We start from the raw sequence: 20,624 nt of genomic DNA on the forward strand, positions 1-20,624 counted from the left end.
CTCTTGACCTCTCTAGTGGTCCCTGTTTTGATTGATGTGACTTTGAAATCTATGATCTAGTTCTCTTCCCATCACTTTTTTTTTTTTTCCATCACTTTTTTTCTAGAAGAATGACTCTTTAAAAAAAAGTACCCTGATGGGTAGTATTTGCCAATGTGCATGGTGTAAATTTTCCTACCATGGCTAATTTTAAGCTTCCAATATGTGGGACTTGTTCCAAGGTTTGTGAGAAAGTAAAGTTGGAGGAAAATGCATAAAATCCACCCTTGCAAGCTGGAAGAAATCAGCCACAGCAAAGCATTGCACCAACTCCTAATTTTTCCAACTTTGAAATGGATCTTCTACCCTATCTTCTTGGCTTCTGACTCCTTGACCATCCCAGTTAACTTGCCTGTCTTCCTGTGAGATTTCCTGGGTTGCTTCCTCTCCTCCCAGAAAACATCAGTGAGTCTGGAAACAAGAAACTCACAATGACCCATTTACTCCCTACTTTCACATCTTTACCGGTCGCAAGAACAATGGGAAATGAAAAAGTAAGTCAATTTAAGTCCATCTACTCCTTCTAAATTAACAGTAAAAAACCTTGTTCAGCTAAGTGTGGGTTAACATGATTAGGTTCAAAACAGAAAATAGTTTGTTGTCTTTTACAAATCATACCAGATGTGATAAATTGACTCAAGAAGTCTCATTTTAAAAATCTCCTTATTCATAAAAACTCTGTTTACTGTGTTGTATGTTTTTGCTCTTTAGTAAAGAATGTTTAGAAACAAATTAGTACAATATTTGGGGTCTTTATTCTCTCCAGTAATCCTTTCATAATTAATGTCATAGATTCTTTCAAAATCAAGGGAAAAAATATTTTAAGAATGTTTTTGTTCTTTCTTTGTTGAAACATGGTTTAATGTTTATTATCATAATTTTGATTGCTATTGCACCACCTCAAGTGCTGTATTTTGTACTTTGTAAGCTATCATTTGGCTCACATTCATGATTTGTGCATTAATACCATTCAAGGTTATGCAATAACAATCAGAAATTATGATAATAAACATTGAACCACATTTCAACAAAATATGATAAACTCATGTGAAGGGTTTTTTTTTAATCTTTTCATTAACAAAGCATCTTATGCTTCAGTGACACTTTAATTACCAAGAAATTACCCAAGAAAATATGTAATTATTTCTAGTAATTGACAGTGACTCTATATGTAACACTTCTTTATGTTAAAATAATTGCAAAAATGTGACCTTTTTTCCCCCAGACATGGGGCTTAATTGATTGCATTCTGTTTTTTAGATAAAAAGGCAATAAAAATACCATCAGTAAAGTACATAAGTAACTCCAGTTCAATTGAGGACTGTTTTAGTGACCTCAGGAACAGTTTTTGATAATGACCAGCCTTAATGAAATTATCTTGATAAATTTAGGGGTAATTATTTCAATTTCTCAATTTACCCCAATGTACTTTAGCAGTCTCTTTCCCAGAAAAGCTTTGCCAGTCATTTTGAAAATCTCATGTACATTGCAAAATTACAAAAAAGAACATTCCCTAAGTGGCTATTCAGAAGATCAAAATCCTCTGCTTATGTATGAACATTCATTAAAAGAAAAAGAAAAAGCTCTCCTCTCAAAAACTAAAGCCACTCTTAGGAGAAAATCATTTTGATCCCTTCTAGCTTTAAAATTTCAATACTTTATGATTCTATAAAATCTATTCATAATGTGGACACATTCCTTAAATGAAAAAAACCAATAGTTCAAATGTGTCCATCTCTCTGTTTCCTGTTTTTTCACCTGACGGTTTGGTCTAGTGAGAGCCTTAACTCAAGAACCAGATACACAGTCCCTTCCACAAACCTCTGCTTTTATTATTTTCCCACTGCTTCTTCCCTTCTCTCAGGACAAAACATCTACCAGAGAAGCTTTTGCCATCAAAGGGACACACTGTCCCTTTTAGAACTGACCAACATGGCGAATTTTGTAATCAACAATAATGCACACAACCATGACCCACACAATAACATAACATCAGTGTGGCTTAATTGGAACGAAAATCAATACAGATTTCTACACAAAAGAGAGGGACTGAAATTTTTTAAAAGCCTGGACATTGTAGAACACAGAAATCCACTTGTATGTTTCTAACCTCCTTGTAAAAATCACCTTCAGGGGGTTTCTCCTGCTGAAATTTTAGGAGAATGCATGAAAGTCTAGAAGCACAGAGGTAAAAGTCTAACATTTCCACTATGTGATCTCTGGGAGGAGCAGCACGGGAAGCTATTCTGGAAACTATGGATGCCTAAAGATTAGGTGAAGCCACTTCTTGAAGGGATGGTGGGAAGAAGTAAAGGTTGAGGTAAACACTGGGTCCTTGGTCCCTAGGTATTATTCACCTAGAACCTCTCTGAATTTATCTAGTGTATATATTGGGTTTTCCAGCTGGTTATAATTCGAAGAAACCCTTCATTTTCTCTCAGTGTGTAGATTAGAAAGTGGTATTTTTGTGAGTACAAATGATTTGCCCTGAGTTGAACACCTGCTCAGTGGCAATGCTAGGCCTAGAGTAGAGCATAAATGACTCTCAGTCCAGTGCTCCTCTTTCTACAACGAATCTTTCTCTGGATAAAGAAAAGTGCTCCAGTGTTTTGATTGATAGTCTATAGACTGATCTTTAGAGTTATCACCATGTTTCCTCAGGGAGATAAAACTCCACCAGGGAGAGATCTGAGGCAACAAGCATCACTGAACAAAAATATTGGCCCTGAATCAGGACTCAGCTTAATGTAATATGCCGGAGCATGTAATATAATCCTCTCTCTCTTCATCCAGGCTCCAGACAATTAGCCAGCCATGCCCTTGGGAGAACGTTACTCAGCATACGGATGCCTGGATACAGAGCTGGGCTTACCACTCATTATGTAGACATTCACTATTTATTGGCTGAAATCATCAGCACGACCTCTTCAACACAATGGATTGAACCAGGAGGACAACAATGCCTTTTCCTTCAGTGTACACTCTGGTCCAATCTCCTATATATTCTCTGTGGCTCCTTTCCTCCTACCCCCTTGGGTGCCGATTTCATCGTCAATGGAATGGGAAGCCTGAAAGCATAGTGCTTTTGGAATAATTTTTCCTGTGTTTGTTTTCCACTTGCCTTGATAAATTTTAAGTTTGACAGCAAGAAAAGGCTTTCTATTTTTCTATGAGCCAGAGAGGGTCTCATCACTCAACAAATCCCGTGAGCTTTTACTTTCTCAGCACTGTGTCCTTCTTCTGACCTTAAACTTTCTCACTGCCTGGAAAGAAAGCTTTTCATGAGAATTCACAAAGCCCTGCAAGCTGAATTTGACAATGAGACAAGCAATGAACAGGGCAGATTATCGTCAGAGGAAACTACAAACTTCCTCATCAAAAATCATTTGTTTAACATAAAACCAGGAGTCTATTGCAAGTTAACTGCCTTACCTCCAGCAGCTTATAATTTCTTAGCAACACAGGATAACAGTGGCACTCACAGAAGCAAATGATTTTATTTCTCTTTGCATTAGACCCATTCTCCCCTTGTTTCAACATGGAAGGATCTTCAGTTTCTTTCAGTCCAGCCTCAAGGAGAGCCCATTAGCCCAAGCTGAAACACTGCATCCCCTCTGATCTTTCTGGTTAGAATTCCATTTGAGACCCTGACCCTAAGAGGAGCAAAAAAGGAAAGGGGTGAAGACCAGCATCAAGGAGGATAAAACTGAGCTGCCCTGAGCACCCAGTGGTTGATTGAGGTCAGGGTCCTATCTGCTGTTAACTCACTAAGTGACAACGGAAAAGGCACTTAACCTGCTAAGTACAATTCCCTCATTTTAAAACAGCACCAATAACTGTACCACACCCCTTTATAGAATACTTGTGACATTTAACCAAGATAAGGAATCCCCAATGATTGACGCAGTGCTGGCCCAAGTTTGATATTCAGAAAAGGCCACTGACTAATTTTAAGTGTTTTTAATCGTCTTATCAATCCTGTGAAACAAGTATTATTCCCATTTCACAGATGAGCAAAATGAGGCATAGACTGTAACGGAGCTTGTACAAGACCACATAAGCTTTGCTATTCGTGGCATCTTAACTCCCTTGTAGGTAGCAGCCTCTACAGTGAATTTCAGACTCCCATGATTTTTTGATATATGAGCAGAGAAATGACACCATTATGCCCAAACCTACCCTCAGGTTGTTGCGTTTAACTCTGCTCTTGGCAGGAGGGGACAGCTCAGCCCAAGCATCAAAGAGAAACTCACTCATGGTAAGATGATCATGTCTTGACCTAAACCACTGACAGCGGGCTTTCTCACCCAAGCATGTGGAGCACTTCTCCTCCCCCTCCAAAGCGGTGAGAATCCAAAACCCACTGGATAGGGAGTCACTAACTTGTAATTGTTCTGCATTTAATTTTATACCCAGTGTGAAACAGAGTCAAAGTTTGGACCAGTATGCTTCAAATAATACCCAGGTTATTGTTCCAGATATTGTGGGTCAGGTATTTCAGTCAGGCAAGGATAGGTTGTAATATTTAAGTCCCAGGTTCATTGTAAACAAAGAAAATCCATCAAAACCAGAATATCTCAAGAGAAATCCTTTCCAGTCTTTCATTACTGACTGCAAAGGATAAAAATCTTTCAGCTTACTGATGGTTTGATGTTCCTGTACACATTTACAGTGAGGTGATTGTTTTGTTCAAAGGAAGGCTTATATCTCCTCTGAAGCAAGCCATTGAAACAGTGGTTGTTAAATATGTATGTGGATCTCCAAAGCCCATTGGTGTCACCTGGCTTAGCGTCCAGACCCAATACAATGCCAGAGAGAGGAAATGTTGTTCAAATGTCCCTTCCAGATGGTTGAGCTCTTGGCTACTGGGAGGACAATATACCAAGCAGTAGCTTCCATTTTAAAAGCTGGGAGTTAGAAGGCCAATGACCTTCCTTCCTTCCAGTCTCAAATATTCAGCATGGAGCCTTAGGTTAATGGCCTAAGCTTACTGTACCTCTATTTAGCCATCTGTAAAATGGGAAAAGAAACTGCCCTTCTTGTCTCTCAGGGCTTGTATTTGTCAGTGTTCTCCAGAAAAATCAAACTAATATACACACACCCAGACACATACACAGATTTAAGGAATTAGCTCACATATCTATGGGGATTAACAAGTCCAAAATCTGTAGGGCATGCCGGCAGTCTGGAAATTCAGGGAAGAGTTGATGTTGCAGTCTTGACTCCAAATTCCACAGGGGCAGGCTGGAAATTCAGATGGGATTTCTACTTTGCAGTCTTGAGGCAGAATTTCTTCTTCATTGGGGAGCCTCAGCTATTGCTCTGAAGGTCTTCAATTGATTAGATGAGGCCCACCCTGATTGCAGAGAGTAACCTGCTTTACTTCAAGTCAACTGATTATAAATTAATCACATCCACAAATACCTTCACAGCAATGTCGAGGCTAGTGTTTGACCAAACAACTGGGCACTGTGACATAGTCAAGTTGACCCATAAAATTAACCATCAGGGAGCGATTTTCAAGGTTACATCACATGAGGCCATACATAGGAAAGGACTTTCAAAGATATGAAGAGCTACACAAATAATAGTTTTTAAATAAACTTTGAACTCCTATGTCACATGAGGTTCTGAGGAAAATGGAGGTGAATAAATCAAAAGACCTGTCCTCAAAAAGCTTACCAGGTCTTTGAGATGCCAGAATTAAATGCATGGGGAGTAAAAGCCTACAAAGTTGTACAAGGAAGTACTAAAGGAACAGCATGAAGACCCAGGAGCCTGTGGGTCATAGAGGTTGCAAAAAGCCAAAGAATCCCATGGAGTTTCTTTGGAAGACACCCCTTCCCCAGAAAGGTCTTCACAGTCATTCACCCCACCCTCATCCAAATTAAGCTCCCCTATCACTACTCTCATGACAGTTAACTTCTGTCTTTGTAGCATATTGCAATACATGAGCATTCCTTTATTTGCATGTCTTACTGTTTAATAGTGTTCTTGCCCAAACTGAAATTCCATGAGAGCAAGGAGGTCTGATTTGTTGTCACCATTACTTCCCTAACATTTAACACAGTACTTAACCTGTGATAGGTGTGCAAATTATAGTCTGTGAAGGTTTGAATAAATGATTATACATATCAATAAGTTTTCTCCACAACAAAACTTTGCCAACTTTTCAGGAAGAAAAATTGAAAATTGTACCATAAACAACCATATATGCATGCCCTAAATTTAATAATTATAAATATTTTTGCCATTTCTGAAAGATTTCTCTCATTTCATCTCCTCTCTGGTTTTATTACTGAATCATTTGAAAATAAGTGGCTGATGTCATGACACGTTATCCCTTGACTATTTTAGTACACATCTCTTAAAAATAAAGTGTATGTCCCGTACAACCCCAATATCACTAACCAGCCTAAACAAACCGGCAATAATTCCCCCACTTTTCTCCCATTTCCAGACCATATTCAAGATTCCTCAAATGACATTTTTAAAGTTCTTTTATTTTTATTAACCAATATATAATCAAAATTCTGGAAACACATACACACACACACACACACACACACACACACCCCTTTTTAAAAGAAAATTTTGCTCTGAGGTCTTAAAGAACCGATTCAATTATCTTGTGGAATGTTCCATATTCTGGATTTGTCTGCTTGTTCCCTTTGGTGTCATTTGACTTGTTCTTCCAGTCTCTGTAGACCCTGGAAACTATAAGTTAGGCCTAAAGTTTGATGAGATTCAGCTTTACCATGTTTGTTGAGAATCTTTGATAGGCAATGTTTCTTACTTCATACTGCATCCTATCCAGAGGCATGCATGTCAGCATGTCCACTATTCGGGGTGCCAAGATTAATCACATGATCATGATGGTGACCACCTGGCCTCTCTCCTGTATTGGTGCCTTGACTCCTTTGTATGAGCAGGAACTCATTCAAGCACACTTTTGAAACTTACTTATAGTTGCAATCCCAGTTAAATTCCTTTTTCTGGCCCTTAACACTGTTCAAAAAGCTAATTTATTTGTAAAACTTCCTTATCCCTTTTCTTCTGGAGTGGGGGTAGGGAGGTAACTTCATGGGGAGGGTTTCTTCAATTACCTTTGCAGAAAATGTTGCTGAGCTCAAACTCAAGTCTTCATGAATTTTAAAACAAAAGCACCCCCTCCATATATTTTAAAAGACAGCATTTTGTACAAATCTTTGACTATAGCATTTTTCACTCAGCATTAATTACATATATCAACTTTTCATCCTTCCTGTAAACTGATATTATTTATTAAACTCACAAGAAAAGACACGATTAATCTTCATGATTCATTGTTTCTCCTGCAAAGAACTAAAGCATACACAAAGTTGAATTTTTTTCCCCCTACTGGAGCTGTTTAATTGGGTTAAATCAGTGCTGTTCAAATCAGAGTACCACTGGGAGGGGGGGGTGGTAGCATGCTGGGGGTACTCAATAAACATGGGGCCTCTTTCTGAAGCATATTTTTTTCCTTAATGGTAAGTAATGTAAAACATCTTTATATCCCAAAATAAGCTTATATACATAGCGGAATAAAGTGAAAAAAATCACTTGAATTTAAAGATAGAACATAAAGCCACTTTAAGTGAGCCGCCAGTTAATACAAACTTTATGCCCTACCACTTGCCACAGTCCCCCCACCACCACCCACCACATCCCAGCCTTCAGATGATCACCCTCCTCTGCTCCTGCAAGTCTTGGGAGAGTTAAAGCACCTGGTGAAATTGCCAGAAAAAAAGTTTAAATCAACAAAAGCAAACTTCTGAAAAAGTTGCCTATTATTTCTGCCAGCCAATCTCTCCAACCCCACCCTCTTTCATATATATGTAAGTATGGGAACTGGAGATTAGGTTTATGGAACCCCACCCATTGGTTTCAGGTGTGTACCATAGCGATTCCAAAAGTCTATACATTAGGCTTCCCTCACCCCCAGTGTGCTACCAGCTGTCACCATACACTCTTACAATAGCATTGAGTGTATTCCTAATGCTGGTGCCTCCTATTCCTGTGACTTATTCATTCCCATTCAGAAGCCTGTACCTTCCTCTTGCCTTCACCCATTTTTAATGATACAAGCCAGTAAACACCACTTACCTTCCTATGCTTCCCTGCCCAGGCAGGGCTCCTCTCAAGCTCAGTCCCCCTTCTCCTCTTTCTCACACTGAGTTGGTTATGGTGTCAGTATTTACCATATTAGAAGTTAAACCAAGAAAGTTTTCAAATATTGAAATATTAATTATTTAAACAACATTAAGTTCATTATGTTATATAAATTATACATATTACTTAAAAATAACTGTATTTTCCAAAAAAAAATTTTGAGTGAAAAAATACTGTTGTTTTACCTATTTATAAATCTCTCTAATATCTGGATTAATAAAAGGGCAGAAAGAATCTCATATCTGCTTCGGCATCCAATCTCTCGATATACCACACATCATGTGGCCTCCTGAAACTCGACTGTATATGTGTGCTCATGGAAGGATGAGAGTGGAAAAGGCAAATAACCTCTTGGTATTATCATGAAAAAGGTTTTGATCTCATGCACCACCGGAAGAGTTTGTAGGTAGGCCCAGAGGGACCACACTTTGAGAACCACTGCTTGTGACATTTCATCTCTTTAGAATTCTCTTAATTTTTTTCTACTAAATTTTTTTCCAACTAAAATTTTTTTTCTTCATCTTTTTCTACTAAAATTCAACCCATCCATTAAAGTTCAAAGTGTCACTTTTTCACGACCTTCTCTCTCCAGTAAGAATTGCTTTCTTTTTTGTGCCTCTGTAGCACTTTGTCTCTTACACTTAAAATACTCAACCACATGGGCGATAATTTACTCAGCGCCCACTATGTTCTAGATGTGACAGTTTCTACCTTTTCTCTACTGTCCTTTCCTTACCTACTTCTCCTACATTAAGATTTACTTTCAGTCCTATCCTTAAGCTGACAACCAAAGCAAGCTATTAGTGGTAGGATTTTAGGCACACTGATTTACTGCTAAGATTTTTTTTTTATACTCCAAGGATATTTCCATAGCTCTCAAGTTACACCACATAAACCATCAGATTCTGCCGTTATTTAAGATCTTTACTATTCTTAAGCCACATTAAAATAGGTCCAATTCTCTTTAGTAAGCAGAAAATTAAGAGAAATTCATCTGATAAATGTTTATAAGCATAAATTGAACCACTCTAGCCCTTGTCCAATACACCATGAATATTCAATTTGACAAATATGTATTACAGCAGTTCTTGCAGAGTTTGAATCCCAGACGAGTGGAATGACCCCCTAGTCCCATGTTTCTAGAACACTAAGCCCCAAATGAGTGCTAAGCATTTGAGTAACGAGACCCAAGTCTGGTGCCTATGATAGTGTAACTTCTGACACAACACTGAACATTTCTGCAACTCAGCTTCTTCCACTAGAGTTGAATCTCCTTGAAACCAGGACTGGGTCTTTTTAACCTTCGTATACCACAATGTTGGGCACACAGTAAGTGCCCCCATAAATTTTGTTGGAACAAATAGCTCCATGGTAAGAATTATGCTAGAAAGTCCTTCTCAGTTAAAGGGCACAAAGCACAGGGTTCTTGTGTCATAACCACTCATTAAATATTTGAGCACACATGAATAAACAATTGCACAGTCTGTAATCTGTGATTCTACTGTGAGCAAAACATTGCCCTAGGTACCACGATGTCACAGCAATGACAAAGATCTGGCCCCTGACCTCACAGAACTCAAAATTTAATCTAGTATTACCTGGTTAAGATAAAGATCCACGAAGCAAATTGAGTATCCTAAATTCATGATTCTGTATCTGACTCAGAACACCAGGATATTTGAAATCACTTTCAAAATCACTTTTTATTTCTGCTTCTAATAGACACATAACTAAAGGCAAGGGCTAATGGGATGTCACAGCAGTGTCACCACAGCCCCTTAATTGATTTGAAGGTGCTGGCGTAACTATTCGAGAAAAAACGATGTTCTCACTGATGGGAGATATAGAATGTAAAATTTGCATCTCATCAGAAAAAAAAAATTTCTTGGTTTCCTCTACAAAGCACTAATGTTCTCAAGACTGCTGACTGTGCTATTTTGAGAAATAGCCAGCATGCCCTCCGCACAGTTAGAGAGTAAGAGGAAATATTGCCTCCCCAGGTGTCAAATTTCCTTTCTCTAATGGAAGGATGTGTGGGACAGCATTTCAAACATAGTCACAGAGGAGAAAGGAGGCTGACAAGTAAGATGGATGAATGAGAGGGAAAACATGTGTTGAGAAGGAAGCTGTCAGAATTAGCTACCATTTGTGCATCAGTAGTGTCCTAATTAAAAATGCCCATTATAAGAGCCTTTGGGGAGGAAAAAAAAAAAAAAGGAAACCCACATCTCTGAAATATGAGAGATCTCAGATAAAAGACAAGACTTGGGGCTCCCCTGAACTGCTGTATTCACACTGGTGTCTGTGTTCTGCCATCTAGGAAATTAACCGCTTCTATAACTCAACCCAGGAAATCTGCATCTTCATCAAGGTTGCCTTTGCTTTTTAAAAATATCACAAACTGAGCTAACATAAAGACACGGGAAACATAGGGGTGTTACTATGCAATGCGGGGTTCAGTTCCTCCAACTTCTCATCAATAATGATTTCCTTCTTTCCCATAATTGGAGTCCCGAGCCTCCTGTGTTTACAGTGACATTAGTCAATTCCCTGGATGCACTAGGCCAAATTAAATAAAAGACTGCAGGGAAATTTATCTATGGAACATGAATCTTTAATGAGACTTCATCCCATAACTCTTGTAGTAGAAAGAGACTTGCAGAAACCGATTCTAGTCACCCATGAAGGCTGGGTGTAATGGAACAGATGGATGAGCATCCCTGATCCTCTTTTGCTTCATGTATAACGTAGATAATCATCGAGGTCATTTCCACACTGGTCTTCAGACTCTATCATCCTTCATACATTTCCATCTTCCTTCCTACCTAGTGGTTAAGGGCCATTGTTCAGATGTGGTGGGTTTGTGGTGGGAGAGGGTTAAGAGTGTGGGCTCACCCATTAGACTGCCCGAGTTCTATCTCTTTTCTATACTTACCAGCTGTGTAACTTTGGTCAAATTACCCAAGCTCTGTGTCTCAGTTTCTTCATCTGTAAACTTGGATAATAACAGTACCTGTGTCTCATGCTGTTGCTAAAATGAAATAATCCACACAAAACGCTTGTTCTAATACTTGTTACATAGTGAACATGCAACAAATGTTTTCTGATATAATGTGTAGTTTGCTTCTAATTGTAGAAAGGATACTTTCTCTGCAGCATTCACCACACAGGTGACCAAAGGCAGACTTGCTAAACTCAAGTGATGTCTGAAGGTATACTCATTTCTTACAAAATGAGTAAATGTTATTTGCCCATGTCCAAATCTCTTTTATAGTGTAAAAGGAGAGCAACAATACAGCAGCTTGCATTCATAATGTGGTAAATAACTTATACTCATTTATCAACTTATTGAAAATAGACTTATTTAAAAGGGAATAAAATGGAGAACAAAAGGATAAATAAAGGATAGAGCAAAGGAAGAACAGATGAAAAAAAGACAAGCTTGTATTACCATATGCTATTGCTTGGTTTCAGTCCCACTCTTATTTCTATATATGGTTCAGATTTTACTGGAATTTATGTAAGTACCTTCCTCAAAATGGTTCAGAAGGAATGCAAATGGAAACTCAATTTGAGGAGGCTATATGCAGCCTATATACATGACTTGGTCATGTCCAAAAATACGGTTTTATTAAGACAGGCCCCACCCTTCTCCTGTTGGCAGCAGCCACTCTTGGAGATTTGTATTGTTTTGCTTTGTTTTATATATTCCAAGACATTTCTGGTGCTAAATACAACTAAGCCATTCACAGAGTGTCCCTGAGGGTTTGACTCCATCAGGGTCCCTGTTCTAACCTTGGGAACATTGAGCCAAAGCCTAGTCTCAAGAAAGGCCTTGAAACCGACCAGAATGCATATTGGACACAGATGTCTCCAGAATTTGGCACTATCAACCCACACACAGAGATTTCAGCCAAACTCAAGCCAGAATATATTCAGCAGTCCAGTGAATTATATGGCCACCTGACTGCTAGGTCCCCATTGGAAATAACTTGATGAAATGTACCTGACAGGCATAAAGTTCAGCAGAGAAAGGACCAGATAAAGATTATAAATCCACTGAATAAATAAAAAAAAGCACCTAGATTAATATTTTTCAATTAGCAGAATTAACTCACCAGTCATGTTGAACAAGAGCATTTATTTATGGATTTTACTGATGCAAAAACATCAGAACACAATCTAGAATTATACAGCAAAGCAGATAAAAGCTAAGGAGGAAGAAAGGAAGGGGATGATGGAACAAGTAAGGACAGATGTCTAGTTCTAAAATTAATCCAAACCAAAAGTAAGCAATCCAAGAAAAAGCTAAACCTAGCTACAGTCTGGGGAGATTTTGTGTCAGAATCATTCAGATGTCATTGCTTGACTTTTCTGTTGTCTTATTGACTAAACCAGGTCAACCACACAACCAATCAATTGTTTAAAAATAAGCTGGTGACCCTTTTCAGGGATAGAGACGTTATGTTCTGGGAAACAACAGTTTCAGTTATGCTGCATGATACAATATACTACAAAGTGGTCATTCAGTAAGAATTTATTGATTGGTTTCATTACTCTAATAATAAAAAATAGGTCAATAAATAATCCAATTACTAAATCTTAAACCAAAAGTTACACATGAATTCTGTTACATAAATGAACTTAAGTATTATTTGAGGATGTTCATTTTTAAGGATTAAAAAAAAATCATTTCTAGGAAAATTTGCAGATTTTATTTCAGTGGACAGTATACACAAGAAGAAGAAATAGTAAATATAACTGTTTTCAAAATGATTGAGTCTTTATAAATTCTATTAAATAATGTATAAGAGCAATGGCATGAGGAGACTTACCTCTCGTTGTGTTATCTAGGAAGAGTAAATGAGAGCCTTCACTGTTAAACTGATCAGTTTCGATCAATGCTTAATCACTTAGGATAGAGAGAAAGTACTGCTCTTTTGACTAATATTAACTGAGCAGAAATTTTCTATATCCTGTGGTACGGAGAAAAGAATCACTGGCAGAACTTGATCAGTTTTCATAAAATAAATGTTTAAAACTTCTGCTGAAATTTAAAAGATGCCAAATATACATGGGAAGCGTTTATTCTTTTATAAAGACTAAATGAAATGGCAGAGTGTTTCAGGCTTTTTTTTTTCTTTCATAGTTTATATGATACTCAAAAATAGACACCAAAATGCAGTGACTACTAAAAACAATATAGAGCACAAGGAGTTTTTCAAACAAATTCTTTTGAACTTCAAAGAAATTCTACTTAAAAGAGTAAGGACATTGAGGACAATCCATGAGAACATGGGGCAAAAAATGAATCAAAGTGAAACAGAGAAGAAAATGGGGATTATTAAAATGGAATTAGATAGAAAATCATAAATTTGCTAAACAGGCAAAGATCCAACATACACATAATTGGTGTTTTAAGACCAATAAAAAATCTGAAGGGGAAATAACTTTTTCTCAAAGATCTAAGAGAAGAAAGTATTTCTGAGCTAAAACAGGTGACAGGACCAAAATCTATAGATTCAAAGACCACATAATGTTCCAAAAAGGGAAGATACTGAATGATCAATGCAGGCTTGCCCTAATTATGTTACCAGACTCTTGTGTGCATCAGGTCAAGAACATCAAGTCAACTATGAACATCAAAAATGATCAGGTTGACCTCAGGTTTTCCTACAGCCACACTCGGTAATAGAAAACAGTGGTAGACCATAGACAAAGTTCTGAGAGAAAGGAAATATGGTCCAATAGTTTTACACTTGGCCAAGGTATCACGAAACTAGAAATGTCAAAGATATAAACCCTCATATATCCCAAAAGTTGGGTAATACAGTCCCCATGGAGCTGCATGTGGAAAATAATTACTTGAAAGTAAACACCAACCAGTGAAACCACAAATTGAGAAACCATAGTGAAACTGATCCTGAGCACTGAAGAAGTTTAAATACAAAATAAAGGCTCAGTAACTGTGGTAGAGAATGTTAACAGTATAAATCAGGTCAACATACAAATATTACACCTAAAAAATTTAAGCAATAAAGAAAAGAGGAGACAGGAGAGTAGTATAAACATGCTAATCTCCTCTTCAGAATTGGGGTCAAAGGACAGTTTAAAGTAGACAAAACACAAGGCTAATTATAATATTTTAAAGTACAAAACAACTTCCAGAGAAACTAAGAATAATATAGACAAACTAAGTATAATTTAACCTACAACAGTTAGGTTGTGGAAGGGAAGGATGGAAGATGGGAAGAATTGAAAATATTAGTTTTCTCGTCTACTATTGATAATAAATCATATTTAAAGATAATAAATTAAGAATTATAAATTGTAAAATTTTTTTATACCACAGAAGAAAATAAACAGAAAGGAAAATGAAATCAAAACAGTACAGGCTATATAGTATGAAAAGTAAAAAAAAAAATGAAGCATTAAAATAAAAATACTAGAAATACAGTCTGTGATATCAAAAGGGAAGAAAATAAGAGTGACCATCCAAAAAGAACTGGTTGAATAACTACAAACATCCATATAATGGAATACACAACATTTTCAAGAATGGGCTAAAGCTTTTGCAGAAACAACTTCCTGGGTATGTGGTAAAAGAAAGAAAGAAAGAAAGTAAGGGTCAACCAGCGCATACAGGAATTTTTCACTTGTGTAAAAGATAAAAAGGATATAAAAGATATATATAAAAATATATAAAAGATATTCAATGTAAACACACACGCTCACATATACACACAAACACTTGTTTAGGCAGGAAAGTCTTGCAGAAGAAAGTGTTATTGGTAATATTCCTTTCTTGGTGGAAAGACTAATATTGTAGGGCCTTAAAACACAAGAAGACTTACTTTTCTTTGTATTTCCTTTTGACATTTATTAGTACTCTGACAAAAATAAAATAAAACCAGTTCAAGAAAATACATATGTACATTCACATACAAAAATATATAGAAATACATATTTCTTTGAACAGAGACAAATAGATGCATGAATGTTTATGTTTGTATAATTAAGGAAGTATCTATCACAAGTCAAAATAAGGAACAGTAAATGAGTCAATAAATTTTGCCAAGGAAAAAAAATTAAATTAGATAGCTTACCTTGTTTCCAAATAAATTCCAGAAACATGAAAGAGATAAATGTAAAAATTCAAAGTAGAAAAGACTATAATGTAATATTTAATTGATATTCATTTGGGGAAGGATTTTCTAGACATTATAAAAGGCAAGAGAACTAGAAGGTATCATACTTAGAGAAATAAGCCAATCGGAGAGACAACTATCATATGATCTTCCTGATATGAGGAAGTGGAGATGCAACATGGGGGGTTAAGGCGGTAGGAGAAGAATCAATGAAACAAGATGGGATTGGGAGGGAGACAAACCATAAGTGACTCTTAATCTCACAAAAAACTGAGGGTTGCTGGAGGGAGGGAGCGTTGGGAGAAGGGGGTTGGGGTTTTGGACATTGGGGAGGGTATGTGCTATGGTGAGTGCTGTGAGGTGGGTAAACCCAGCGATTCACAGACCTGTACCCTTGGGGATAAAAATATATTATATGTTTATAAAAAATAAATAAAAAATAAAAATAAATAAAAATAAAAGGCAAAAGAAACATGAGGGAGCATCTGTAATAATATGACAGTCAAAGAGGTTAAAATGTTTGGCCCTTATAAACATGCAGGGAAAACTAAATCCTATCTTTAAAAGGGGGTGTAGGGATCAAGAGAATAAAAATAGATAAATCTGTATATTTTTATTGAGTACCAACTCATTGTGCTCACCATGTTAGACTTTGGGAGGTTGGATGTGAACCAAGAGCTCTCGTGGAACTTACAGACTAGTGGGGGAAGAAGATTCTAGAATTAGATGGATTCCCATCTAATAATTCATTTGTCAAAATTGACTGACAATTGGTTTTCAAGCCAGCTATTACTGAGTACCAGTCTGGATCCATTTTATAACTATATCAATAGCTATAACCATAACCATAATGACGCTACATACTATGCTACATGTATGCCCCATCTATGCTACATGCTAAACCATAGAAATGTTATCTTTCAGTCCTCACAACACCAAGAGATTGCTGTTACTATTTCTCCCATTGTGCAAATAGGAAAACTGAGGGGCTTCAAGAGATAGTGCAACTTACCCAAAGTCACAATCTGGTGAAGGGCTGAGGCACCATTTAAGTCCTCCCCAATATCCAAATCCATGCAGCAAGAAGACAACATTTGCAAAGAGCCAAATTGGTCAGAAACATAGAAATATGCCAGGTCAAGTATTGTGCTTCATAGACACAAGCTCTCTCCTCATAAAATGGCTGCACTTGCAGTCTGGACAAAATTAATTTACAACAATTTTAACTTTCTGTGATCCTTTTTTTTAATTATTCACTTAAATATGTATATGGGTGTGTATGTTCTCATCTTTGTTGGTTTCATTTTGCCTCTGATAAGTCATTACCTCTGCAGCTCCATTAAATGAAATGATTGCCCTTGAACTCTCTCTATATTTCAAGGCAGCAGAGCAGGAAGAAACATATGGCACCAGTGCTATAGCAGCACAATTTTAGACCTCCTCAAGAATTACATGGCCATGGTGGTGATTTGCTATCAACAGTGTTGTGACTCCTAATTCAAAGCAGTGGATGCAGGGCCTTAAAACACAAACCTGTGGGTCAGCCAGGCATTCCCTCTTGTATTCAGATCAGTCCAGCTTTTCAGCCACAGCATTTGTGTTTCCCTTCACACGACCACTGCACTCAGGAGAATTTGAACAAACCCAGCATGCAAGGACAATAGGACAGGCGTTTGCTCTGTAAATAGCACGCAGCATGATTATTAGAATACTGACTCTGTACGAAGAGAAAGGAGAAAGAGAGCGTGTGCTCTCTCTGGGCACAAAGCAGGAAACAGTTGATTTTGGCGGTAACAAGACCTTGGATCCAGCGCTCAACTAAATGATGACTTTTTGCCATTGCACACATGTGAGTTTGCAAAATAAAATTTCCTCAACGTCACTGGAATTTCTTCTCAGTTAAAATCTGAGAGCCCACAATTCTCATGACCACAGGTCTAACATCCCTTCTTGGTTTGTTAAGTGTATTTTGCTGGACAGCTTTGCTGTGGTAATTGATTTTTATTGTGTGAGGCTAGTCTACATTCTAGCAAATTTGCAGTTGATTATCCTCAGCTCATTCAGAACTAGTTCCCAGAGATGTTTTGTGTGACCTTGTGGAAGAAAGTATAGGACAATCCTTTTTCTTTGCAAACTCTCTAAACCTTTTATTATACATGTATGGGGAGGGGAGCTTATTTAGGGATTAAAAACTATGTTCTCTCATGAAAAAGATACTCTGGATAATGCTATTGAACATACTGATGATGTGCCTCTTTCTTGGACATGCTGTAATCTATGGTCCTTAAATCCTGATAGAAAGTTAACTGCATTTATTTCTCATTATAACATATATATGTGACTTGATAGAATGTATTTTAGTTTTAGAAATGGCTCCTTCTCATCAATCCTGTTGTTATCCTTTGTTAAATTTCAATGTGCCAATAGTGAGTATTTTGCTATCACGAAAAGGTGGAGATCACTGATTAGGATGGCATAACAATTACCAAGTTTCCTCCTTCCTAGCCCTGCCCATAACTAGCTGCTCAACTCACTCTCTTAGATCAGGATGTTGCATTACACTCCAAAACAGTGCTTTCCCACAGGCGTGTTCTCACAAGAAAGCACAGAAGGCAGATGACACACACCCTGCTTTCTCAGTAAGGAAGGGAGGGAGTGTCGATACTGATATTATTCAAACATCACAAAATATTAGGAAGGACAGACTGTTGAAGTCAGCAATTGGGAAATTGAAATATTGTCCCTCATCACCTCAAACTCTGTGGACCCTGACCTTGAACACTGAGGTCATCTTCATGTTACTTAATTAAAATCCCTCAAAGTTTCTCTCACCCACAGGATGAGTACCAAGAGACTTTGCATGGCACAGGAGGGTGTGTGTGACCCTGGCTCAGCTTCTGTGTTTCTTTTTTTTTTTTTTTTTTAAGATTTTATTTATTTATTTGCCAGAGAGAGATCACAAGTAGGCAGAGAGGCAGGTGGAGAGAGAGGAGGAAGCAGGCTCCCCGCTAAGCAGAGAGCCTGATGCGAGGCTAGATCCCAGGACCCTGGGATCATGACCTGAGCCAAAGGCACATTGAGCCACCCAGGCACCCCCTGTGTTTCTTGTCACTCCTTGCTCCTTCATTCACTTAACTGAAAGTAAACTCTCTAGGGAACCTCACATACCCCCACTGTTTGCACTCCTGGACCTCTGCTTAGGTTTTCCCCTCTGCTTAGAATTCTACCTTCCCCTGGCTAACATCTAATCCTGCAATACTTGTCTGCCCGGAAGATTTCCTCTCCTCTCAGCTCCCATGATACCTTGTACACAAGTCTCTCATTCTAGTGAGGTCAACTTATTATTACTTGTTTATTTGTGTGTTTCCCTGAAGCACTAGGAGGTTTCTGAAGAGCGGGACCATGTCTTATGCATCTACCTATCCTGAAACCTGCATAGTCTCTGGCCCATAGTAGGAGCTTAATAAATAAGTGAATTATCTTGGAAGGCTGATCTTTAAAAGAAAAAAAAATGAAGCATGTAAAATTAACCTCATCACTTCTTTGTTACTTTGAGCAAGTTACTTTTCCATAAGAGTCCCAATTCCCTCACCTTCACACATATCACCAACCTTGTAAAGGTGGTATAACAATTAAATGAGAAAATGCCTGGAAAGCTGCTTAGTCCAATTCCTTACATTCAGCAAGAATTAAATGAATGCTAGGTATTACTATTAACTGAATAATTAAAGTGTAAGTCAATCCTTTCCCATCTAATAGCCATATTTTTTTAAGAGTTAAATTTTCAGAATTATTGGGGGGTCTCCTTTTGAGGGTTTTGTGGGGTTATGTTACTTTTTTTTGTTTTGAATTATGCTGACTCTTCCCTCAATTTGCCTCCTCTCTGTGTGAGAACAAATAGCCAGTAATTCAGGTGCCCAGCAATTCAGGGTGGGTAACTCACGCTCCTGTTGAGTCAGCAGGGACTCTAATTTAGAACTACATCAGTAGACATCAGCCTCTGTAAATATTTCAAAAGTTGATGGACGTGGCTGTTTTCACTGTTCCAAATTACCATATGTGTCCATCACTCAAATCTGTTTCCATTCACAAATAAGCTTCATGATGTTCCTGAAGGAAAGAAACCAAATCCAAATTTCTACATCGATCACTTGTACTCATTCTTACTGCCATGAAGGTTTGGCAGGAGATGGGGAGGTCTATAAATCAGTGACGGGAGTAAATTCTGCATAATCCTGTAGGTCAGCAATGCCTTGAAGCATGTTTAAAAACTAAAGGTCAAATCTCCAAAAGTCAAAACTTGTTTTCCAAGGGCAGCAATCTTATTTTATTCCTTTTAAGACCACAAACATGCTTATTTCCCTAAAGGTCTTGGAGATTTGCGTGTGCTAGTCGTAGAACCGGGAAATGAACTTAGCTTTAACACTCTACTAATGGCAGACCACCCCAGGGCTTGAGTCTGGGCGGTCTCCTCCTGGTACCACAAATATGCCATGTGCTCACTTTTCCATCTTGCTTTTGCACACATTTTCCCCCTCCTCTATAACAACATACTACTCTCTGGTTCAGATCATGGCTCCACGGCTGTTTAGCTCTGAGACTTTGGAAAATTGACTTAACATTCCCTAAACCTCCATTTCCTCATCTCTCAAATGGGGATAAAAATAGTATCCATTCCTGAGAGTTGTTATAATAATTAAAGTAGGCAAGTGATTTAATTGGTTAGCCAAGTTTCTGGCATTTCATGACCTTCACTTCATGACAAAGTCATATTGTTGATGCTGTTACTCAGTCTGTCTCACCAAGATGGCTCAATTCGCCTTCTCTCTTTCCCACATAGTTTTTCTGTTTGCTGTTCTTTCTTTTATGTGGATTGCACTCTTCACTTTATATACATATGTTACATATATTTAAAATCTCTTATGTATATATAAAATATTTATATATGTTATATATTACTCTTTATTCTATGGTACATGGTTATATTCAACACATAGAGAGCCCATGATTATATATAATATATAGACCACTTGAGATTATATATCATGCAATAGTGTATAGTAGACAGAGAGGCAGGTACTGGAGTATGCACCAGAGTATGTGTATTTGTACATATTACACAGGTATATTCTTGGCGTCTAACATAGGTGCCAAACATAGTCCTTAAAGTGTATATGTGTTAAACTAAATAAAGAACAAAGAAGATATATACTCGAGTAGAGCCCTAAAGCCAATATTCAGATT

The 20,624-nt window shown here is 37.6% G+C and overlaps 1 long non-coding RNA gene across 1 annotated transcript in view; it reads right to left on the bottom strand.

The window, feature by feature from the left end:
• Positions 1-1,325: 1,325 nt before the first annotated feature.
• The window catches only part of LOC131827405 (uncharacterized), a 47,615-nt gene continuing 28,316 nt past the window's right edge, over positions 1,326-20,624 (bottom strand). Inside the window, exon 4 of the long non-coding RNA XR_009352005.1 lies at positions 1,326-5,395. This is a non-coding gene — a long non-coding RNA (uncharacterized LOC131827405). The remainder of the gene's footprint in view (positions 5,396-20,624) is intronic.

This window comes from Mustela lutreola, chromosome 3, assembly GCF_030435805.1.
Source record: "Mustela lutreola isolate mMusLut2 chromosome 3, mMusLut2.pri, whole genome shotgun sequence".
In the NCBI taxonomy this organism is placed as follows: Eukaryota; Metazoa; Chordata; class Mammalia; order Carnivora; family Mustelidae; genus Mustela; species Mustela lutreola.